The following is an 8,493-nucleotide window of genomic DNA, read 5'->3' on the forward strand; positions in this document are numbered from 1 at the left end:
AATCACTGAATGAATAATACAAAAAACACACGTACTTATGTATCCTTTTGCACAATCACACAGTAATAGAGAAAGACAAAAGAAAATCTTCACGCAGTGAAGCACACAAAGCATACGACGATAGCGGGCAGAGAGGCGAACATCACGTCTGTCTCCGTCGGCAGCCGAAAGCAAAGTGGGTCCTCCCCTCGCAGTCAAGGTGACCGCCAACTGCAGGACAAGCAGTTAACTAACGAACTCCCTTGTTCGAAGCTTACGACCGGTTCAGCTGCCGCTAAGTACCATTCCAATTGTTAAAGGACTGAGGGTTTGTATACGTACCAGAACACTGTTATTATACACACGCATCTCGACTATGTGCCTTCTATCTTTGAGAGCAATAAGTATCAGCAAAACTGCAATATTTTATATCAAATCTTTGTAAGGAGTATCATTTAAATAAAAGCTAGTTCAGGCAATGAAACTTATTTATAAGGCAGTTAAAGCAGAAGAATCAAGAATATAGAGAAAGGGAATAGAAGGAAGAAGCGTGAACTGCAAGATGAGAGTGTTAGTGTTAGAGTACAAATGGTTGATAAGGTGTGTAATACGGATGACTTTGAAGGAACGAATGATACTTATAGTGTGTGGGATTGAACCGACAGGAATAAGTGAGATTTCAGTGGGAAGGGAACTGAGTAGTAAGGGTGTTGCAAAAGGCAATTTAGTGTGGGTGTTGTGAGTAAGGAGACATTGTCAAATGTAATAGGGGAGGTAATATGGAGGAGTGATATGGTAGTTACATTTGACATCTTCAAGGGTTGCATGAGAGAGAGAGAGAAGAGAGAGAGAGAGAGAGAGGAGAGAGAGAGAGAGAGAGATGAGAGAGAGAGAGAGCAAGAGAGTTGAGAGAGAGAGAGAAGAGTCGTTGGGTTGTTTGTAGTTGTCGGGAATAATTAAGTATGATATTGTTATGATACAATAAAGTTTTATGCATACTTACCTGGCAGGTATATATATAGCTGTATTTTCTGAAGTCCGACAGAATTTAAAAAAAACTTCCGACACACGCAGTGGTCGGCCAGGTGGTTAGTACCCATTCCCGCCGCTGGGAGGCGGGGGTATCAGGAACCATTCCCATTTTCTATTCATAATTTTTATTTCCACTGTCCCCTGAGGGGAGGTGGGGTGGGTACTTGAATATATATATATCTGCCAGTAAGTATGAACAAACTTTATTGTATCATAACAATATTCATTTTGCTCATGAACTTACCTGTCAGATATATATATATAGTTGAACCCCACCGTTGGAGGTGGGAAGGGACAGAATAGAAGGATTTTTGGGACACAAATGCATGCAGATGATTTACATCTTGGTTCCACCTGTTAGCATAGCCGACTTCGTGATTACGTCACCAAGTCTGCTTCTGCTTTACTAGAGTTGCCAGCGAGGTAGAGACCTATAAAGCTGGTGCACTCCAGATGATCTGTCAACGGGGGCGTGACCACAATGTGACTAGACCATATTGACCATACCATGAGGGCTAAGAAGTAAAATAAATATATATATATAATTAATATATATCACCACCTGACCAACCTAGCCAAAGTTAATGTGTGTTAACTAAGGCTTCAGAGTTAAGAAGTCGCCGTTGTCAGCGACTCCACAACTAAATTAAGAGCTCTTTCCTAACCATTTTCTACAGGATAGGATGAGTGGTACTTCTTGCCCCCAAGATTGTGTCTGCAGACACGTATGGCCCTAGCGAGCAGCAGATCTCATATGCCAGCTTCACACTCGCAGGGAGTGTGAAGTGAACCCAGAGTTGCTTCGCTAAAACATGGTACTCAGGATGTTGCTGAGTGCCATGCTCTGTTGAAATGCTTCCGAGGCCGCGCCCTCACCTCGTGAGCATTCAGATAAAAAGATTTCAAATCTTTGTGCAAACACAATGAAGGAGCATTTTTTGAAAGACTCCTTAACCCTAAAACCAGGGTGTACTTCGATAATGGGCAAGTCTGGTCTTTTTCGGAACACTGCAGATTGCCCAACTGACTTCGACTTTCTTGATTTTAAGTAGATAAAACTTGAGAGACCTGACAGGGCAGGACTCTCTCTGGCTCCTGCCCACTAACTTGTGCCTCCTTGCTTCCCAAGATCCTGGCCCAAGGACAAAAAGGGTTTCCATTCTTAGGCCATAACGAAAGGCTTAGAGAGCACACCGCCTTGTGTTTCTCTAAAGCCAAAACTTGTGACGATGGCTTAAAATCTCACTAACCCTCTTTGTCGTATCTAGGGTGGTTAGAAGAAGGCCTTCCTGATCACATGCAAGAAGTTAACAGGCAGGAGAGGTTCGAATGCTTTGACATCAAGAACTTCAGACTACTTCTAAGTTCCATATTGAAAGCTTCGATCCGGAAATGCACAGTCTGTACTAAAGTCAGGTGAACGACCAGTTGACCAGTCAGACGAATCAAGGACAGCAAGGCTGTACCCTGAAGACCAAAAGGCACTATTCTTAGCTGAGGATGAGTGTCTGGACTGCCTGGGCGATTCAATCTAAGCAACCTTGGGGGGGGGTGTATCAACGCAACCCAACGTCGTCCGCAATCGACTCGTCAATAAGAAACTCAGGGCTACTATATGTCGCCTGATCTCGCACGAGTGTCTGACTCCGAGAAAACAGGCGAGACAAAAAGTAGATGGTGAGCTAGAATCGAGATTCCACAGACCTCAATGATCGTGAAGGTCTTTGTTGTTTGACAGATGCAAATCTGTCAAACAACATTCTCTGTGTCTGTTCGCACTGGCAGAATTTTCAAAACTCTCGGCAACCGCTAGACCACTGGTAGTTCAGGTGATCTCCCCCACGTTCCCGTGGCGCTGGTACTTGGAACTATTCCCGTTTTTCCTCAGATTTTTCTCTGAACCCTGTCTCCTGAGGGGAGGAGGGTGGGAAGGGTTTAATATATATTACCTGCCAGGTAAGTATGCATAAAACTTTATTGTATCATAACAATATCATTTTTATGCATGACACTTACCTGGCAGGTATATATATAGCTGATTGACACATTTGGAGGTGGGTCACAGACAGCAACATCGTCATAATTCAAAAAATTAACTAATTTTTAAAAAAATTATTTATTAAGTTCCTTACCTGCTAAGGTAGCTGACTTCGTAGGTCCTGCCTCTTAGCCTGCTAAACCTTAGTAGCTCTCAACTAGGATGTGGACCTGTTTGTTGAGAAAGCTAACAACAAGGGTTCTGACAACTGGACGGGACCAATTTGTTGACAGGAAAACCCTAGCCCTCTCTTACCAGGGGCATTCATGCTAGGATACGTTAGACCACCTGAACCACACACAAAGCTAACGTAACACATTACACTTCACATACTGAAGAGGAAATAACCCTCTCAGACAACCATAAAAAGAACACCACTTAATTAAAATACCTAGCATGTTAGTAATCTATCGTTGCTGCCGTCGATCGAGACGATTCGTACGGACTTTTGCAATCCTGTAACGAACCTCTAGATGATCGTTACATTCTACGCCTGTTGTTATAATAGGCTCTTTCTCGTAAACTCGAACAGGGACCGAGAGAAGATACTTCTTAAGATATGAGAGAGCTGTGGAATATCAGAGTTGATCTGGACCACTGGTTCCCAAAAACTCGTTTCGAGGACTGGAGGACTACCGAATCGCTTTTTACTTCTTTCAGATTAAGATCCAGGACATCTGAAACCCTACCCAGATGTCCGGCACCTTCTTTCTATCACCTCAGGTGATAGACGCACTGAGAGATGTACAGAATCATCCTAGATCTTGAATAATATTTCAGTTTCCCGGTAGTAAAAAACTGTGGTCTGCATTGCAGTCTATTCGGGGAAACAAACTTCTTCAGGAAGGAAATGGTCCCCAGCAAGCTCATCCATTCCCTTCCCGAGTATGCTTACTTCCCTAATAAGGCTGCGGTTGGCCTAAGCAGGAGAGCATATAAAAGTGCAAATGTTGCGGTAGACTCGTAGTTCTATACCGTGCGGTAACGAGAACCGAAAGGATTAAGAGATAACTCTGTTGAACATAGTAAAGCAAAACGAATGCAACGTTTATTCATTCACGTAAGAAATCCTCTCAATCGTAGCTAAAGTCCGTGATTGTAGGACAGATAAAACAGTTAGTCAGTCAATCCCGCAGGAGAGACGCAACCGCTAGCACAGAGATAGGTTAGTCCAGGTCAATCCCTCAGGAGAGAGAGACATAACCTACCGCGCATGACAGCGCACGTACGAACCAGCAACTGGTGTTCCCACAGGCGGTCACCCATCCAAGTACTGACCAGACCCAACGTTGCTTAACTTCGCTGATCGGACGAGAAGCGGTGCTTTCAACGTGGTATGGCCGTTGGCTATCTGTTACTGGCTCGGATGGACTGGAGGACAGAGTCAGACACAGCGTGACAGCAGCCGCCAGCAGCTTACGAACGTCGTCTCTAACTTTATGTCGGGTTTGGCCAGCTACCCTATTCTACGAAGAGATCGGTCCGTTATTTATTGAGCAGAAAGACTCTGAAACTGGTATATTTAAGCGCAACCGACAACGCTAAATATATAGATGCGTTTTGTCGTCAGAACACTACCATACATCGGTAAAAGATAAATCGGAAACTCCCGGAAGGCTGCAGGGAGTAACGATTAAATGTCCTTAAAATAATAGCCAATAGAGCTCTCGGTTGCCCTCCGAGCGGTAACTACAGCAAGCGTATATGACTTGAAACCAACCAGTAGTAAAATAACGCAAGGCAAAAAAGAGTATATCACAATAAAGTTTTTTCATACTTACCTGGCAGACATATATATAGCTGAATTCGGAAAATACAGCTACATACATACTGACAAAGGCAAGTTTCATGAACAAAACTTAGAGAATGAAGCAGACAGCTCAAGCTTCTTAAGATATCTGGACATAAGCGTTCATTGACGTAGTCTACAAGTCTATTTCTTGTACGAGTCTGCGAATGAGGAATGAGAGTCTTCCGAACCTTGTCCTTATTCGCTTACGCAATATCAAGTTAATGAGATGTTTGTCAATGAGAACTAACCCATTAACGGTACAGAGAGATATTTTGTCAATGAGGGGAGACCCACTTACTTGACAAAACGATAGTATATTGTCAATGGGGGAAAGTCACTGAATTGACAAAACGTAATCCAGGAAGTCGAGCCTTTTATTTTTTCGATTCCCGTCTCAAACAAGGAAGGGACAAGAATCCTGTTAAGAGACTGGGCTTACGGTAGGTAGAACGACGATGTTCAATCGGCATGGAAGTCTCGACTAGAAACTAACAAAATCTATCATCTGAAAAACCCTTTCAGATGGTCTAAAAAGCTTTAAATTTATTGGCAGTATGGCAAAAATGAAGTCCTGTCTTGCGCTTTCCTGAAGAGCGTCCTTTTGATGAGTGCCTTTGCAAGAATCCTACTGAACGTTGCCGAAAATCCTGACGTTCAGGACGTCGAGCCTTTACATAACCCGTAACTGTCTTATCTCAAAGTCTTGACTGACGTAGAGAAAACGAGATCTTCCCTTGGAGCTTTCCTTACTTAAATCCATCCACTTTGCGAAAAAAGCCAATATAATATTGACAGAGACCTCTTGAATTCACGAAACCGAGGTCTTGCTGGGTTTCGAAGACGAACGTTCTGTAACTTTCTTGAGGCTCAAATCTTAAACAAGAGCTTGAAGAGTTCAACAGAAACGTTCTGGTGCGCGCTCGGCGTCCACTGGCGAGGACGCTCGGCGTCCTGGTGCGCGTCTCGGCGGCCACTGGCGAGGACGACTCGCGTCCACTGGTGCGTGCGTCCATCCGAGCGTCAGTTCAAGCCGATCATCCAAATAAGCGTGCAGAAAAGCGTCACGCTCCTGACAGGCGTCAAACAAGCGAGAGAAACTGCCTTCTTTTGTTTTTCATATTTCTTGGTGGAAAGACGCACACGTTATCAGGCAACTTTCGCCTTCTTACTTCTCACTGAAACACATAACGAGGGAGAGGGGACGTGAAGCGTCCTCTTCTATAAAGCTTCTTAGAGGGCGCGAGTCCTTCCGAGAGCTCCAACCCTTGTGCGGGGAGGACGCCTCGGAGGACGAGAAGCAATCCTTCAGGATTCGTGCATGTGCACGCACTTTGGCAGTCTGGGGATTTTCATCAGAAACTGCCGAAGGCACGCCAGATCGGTTGGGGTTCCCTGTAACCCTCCTTCGGCTTTCGACATGCCCTCATCCCTTGGTTCTGGGAGTTCGACAGAGGTAGACCTAGAGGCGTTCCAAGGCCGATCTGACGCACCCTCCACTACACAAGGGGCACTGTCACTGCACTTAGCCACTTCACTATTGCTCTCTAAAGCAAGCACTTTCGATTCTAAGTTACGAATCGAAATAGTATAAGAGAAAGGGCAATAACCTCTACAGACACTGTTTTAGGGCCCGAAGGCACATTACAGGGGTTAGGCGTAACAAAAACAGAAGTAGAACTCTTCACAACAATGAGGAGAGCGATCACTCTCGCAGACATAGTCATACCCGTAGGCCATACTACAGCGTTAGGCAAAATACAGTCTACCGGAAGGTTTAGCAGTAGCACTACCCTGACTTTCGTAAATTGATTAATTGCGTACACTAAACAAACTTTTTCCTTACGGAATTAGACACTTTTACTGATTAATTGCGTACATACGAATCATCTTTTTCCTTACGGAAATAGACATGTTTACAGATTTAATTGCGCCCCCCAAGTGCGGAACTACTGAAGCTTTCGGTAGCACCCACCCTATCTTTGCAGACAACACCCTCTGAAACTAGCCTAACTAGATTCAGATATCTTATGCAAAAATGAATCAAATTCAAATCAATTTAAGTAGCGTCAAATAAGAAATTAAAAGCGGTATGCCTAGCCACAAATCCAAGTAAATATAAATAAAGACATACTTAGGATACTAGCGGCGAAATGAGTTTCAAAATCCTAAGACCGGAGTACTGAAAAATGACAATTTGTCCAAAATTGCATTTTTCCCAACTATACAAACCTGAGGTCCTTTTACAATAGGAAGTACTAGCGGCGCTGGATAGGCGTAAGCTTTCGAACAAGGGGTTCGGTAGTTAACCTGCTTGTCCGACAGGCGCGCGCGCGCGCTGGGAGGTAAAACAAATCACTTTTGCTTTTTGGCCCAAGCAAAACTGCAGAGTGAGGGGTGGCATGAGGTGGGGCTATGTGTGGACCTCAGGTTTGTATATTAGGAAAAATCTTTTGGACAAATTGTAATTGTTCCGACACGGCATACAAACCATTCGGGGTCTTTACAATAGGGACACTTCTTGGTGGGAGGAATCTGAGTCTTTTGTGAACAGACTGGTGTTCACCCCAACCTTGGAAGCCTCCCTGGTCGTAAGAGCGAGGGAGGGATCCAAGCCTCTGTCCGATGATCGGGGTGTGCACCGCAGGATCAATGGTCAGACCTCTGGACGAGTACTAAGAGAGAGGAGGGCATGCGTATCTCTTCGTACCAGCAATGTAAGAACTTGTTCCTGTACAGGAGCAAATATAAAGTCATGGGTTTGACTCTTGTAGGCATCCACTTCCCCCCCTTGTAGAAGGAAGTGGTGGATATTCTGCTCCTATCCCTAGTGAAAGGGATAGGATGGGGCTCTGTCATATAGCTCACCTGCATCTCGTCCTCATCCAGCGTAGTGACGACCATGGCCCTCTGCCCACAGGTAGAGGGGAAGGAAAAGATGGGAAGAGAGAGCCAGTCCACTCACTCACTCACATCACCATCCACACAGTCACACCAGGACTCGATGCTGTTCAGCCTGCGAGGGTCTGGGTTAGCTACACAACTTGTTGAGCAGCCACCACGGGTCCCAAGGAAAAATGTATCCAAGGACCTGTGGGCAATATTCCCGAAGGTAGAAGGACGTAAAGGTAGTCTGGTTAGACCAGACCCCTGCCTTCAGAGCCACCTGCGCCACGGAGAAGTTCTTACGGAACGCCAACGACGGGCCAATACTTCTGACTTCGTGAGCTCTCGGACGGGACGTACGGATGTCGTCACTACCATCAGCCTCATACGCCCTCCTGATGACCTCACACGCAGCCAGAAAGAAAGAGTGTTCTTGGATACTTCTTTCTTGGTGACCCCGGTGCTAACGAAGAGGCGTCGACACTCAGGCCTGAGGTGTCGAGTTCTCTTCAGATAGCGCCGTAGCGCCCTCACAGGACAAAGCAGCATCTCATCCGCATCATTATCGGTGAAGTCCATTAGGGAGGGAATCGTGAATGACTCGAACCTGTCGTCAGGGACCGACGGTTTCTGAGTCTTCGCAACGAAGTTCGGGACGAAATCGAGCGTCACGGATCCCCATCCCCTGGAGTGTCGTACATCATCATAGGAAAGACCATGAAGTTCCCCTACTCTCTTCGCTGATGCCAGGGCCAGCAAGAAGAGGGTC

At 45.4% G+C, this 8,493-nt stretch overlaps 1 protein-coding gene and 1 pseudogene across 3 annotated transcripts in view; both read right to left on the reverse strand.

The window, feature by feature from the left end:
* Positions 1-8,493, reverse strand: part of LOC135227041 (uncharacterized) — a 147,890-nt gene that overhangs the window by 124,187 nt on the left and 15,210 nt on the right. The window lies entirely within an intron of this gene.
* On the reverse strand, positions 4,276-4,397 carry LOC135195115 (5S ribosomal RNA; annotated as a pseudogene).

The sequence above is a fragment of the Macrobrachium nipponense genome, chromosome 15 (genome assembly GCF_015104395.2).
Source record: "Macrobrachium nipponense isolate FS-2020 chromosome 15, ASM1510439v2, whole genome shotgun sequence".
In the NCBI taxonomy this organism is placed as follows: Eukaryota; Metazoa; Arthropoda; class Malacostraca; order Decapoda; family Palaemonidae; genus Macrobrachium; species Macrobrachium nipponense.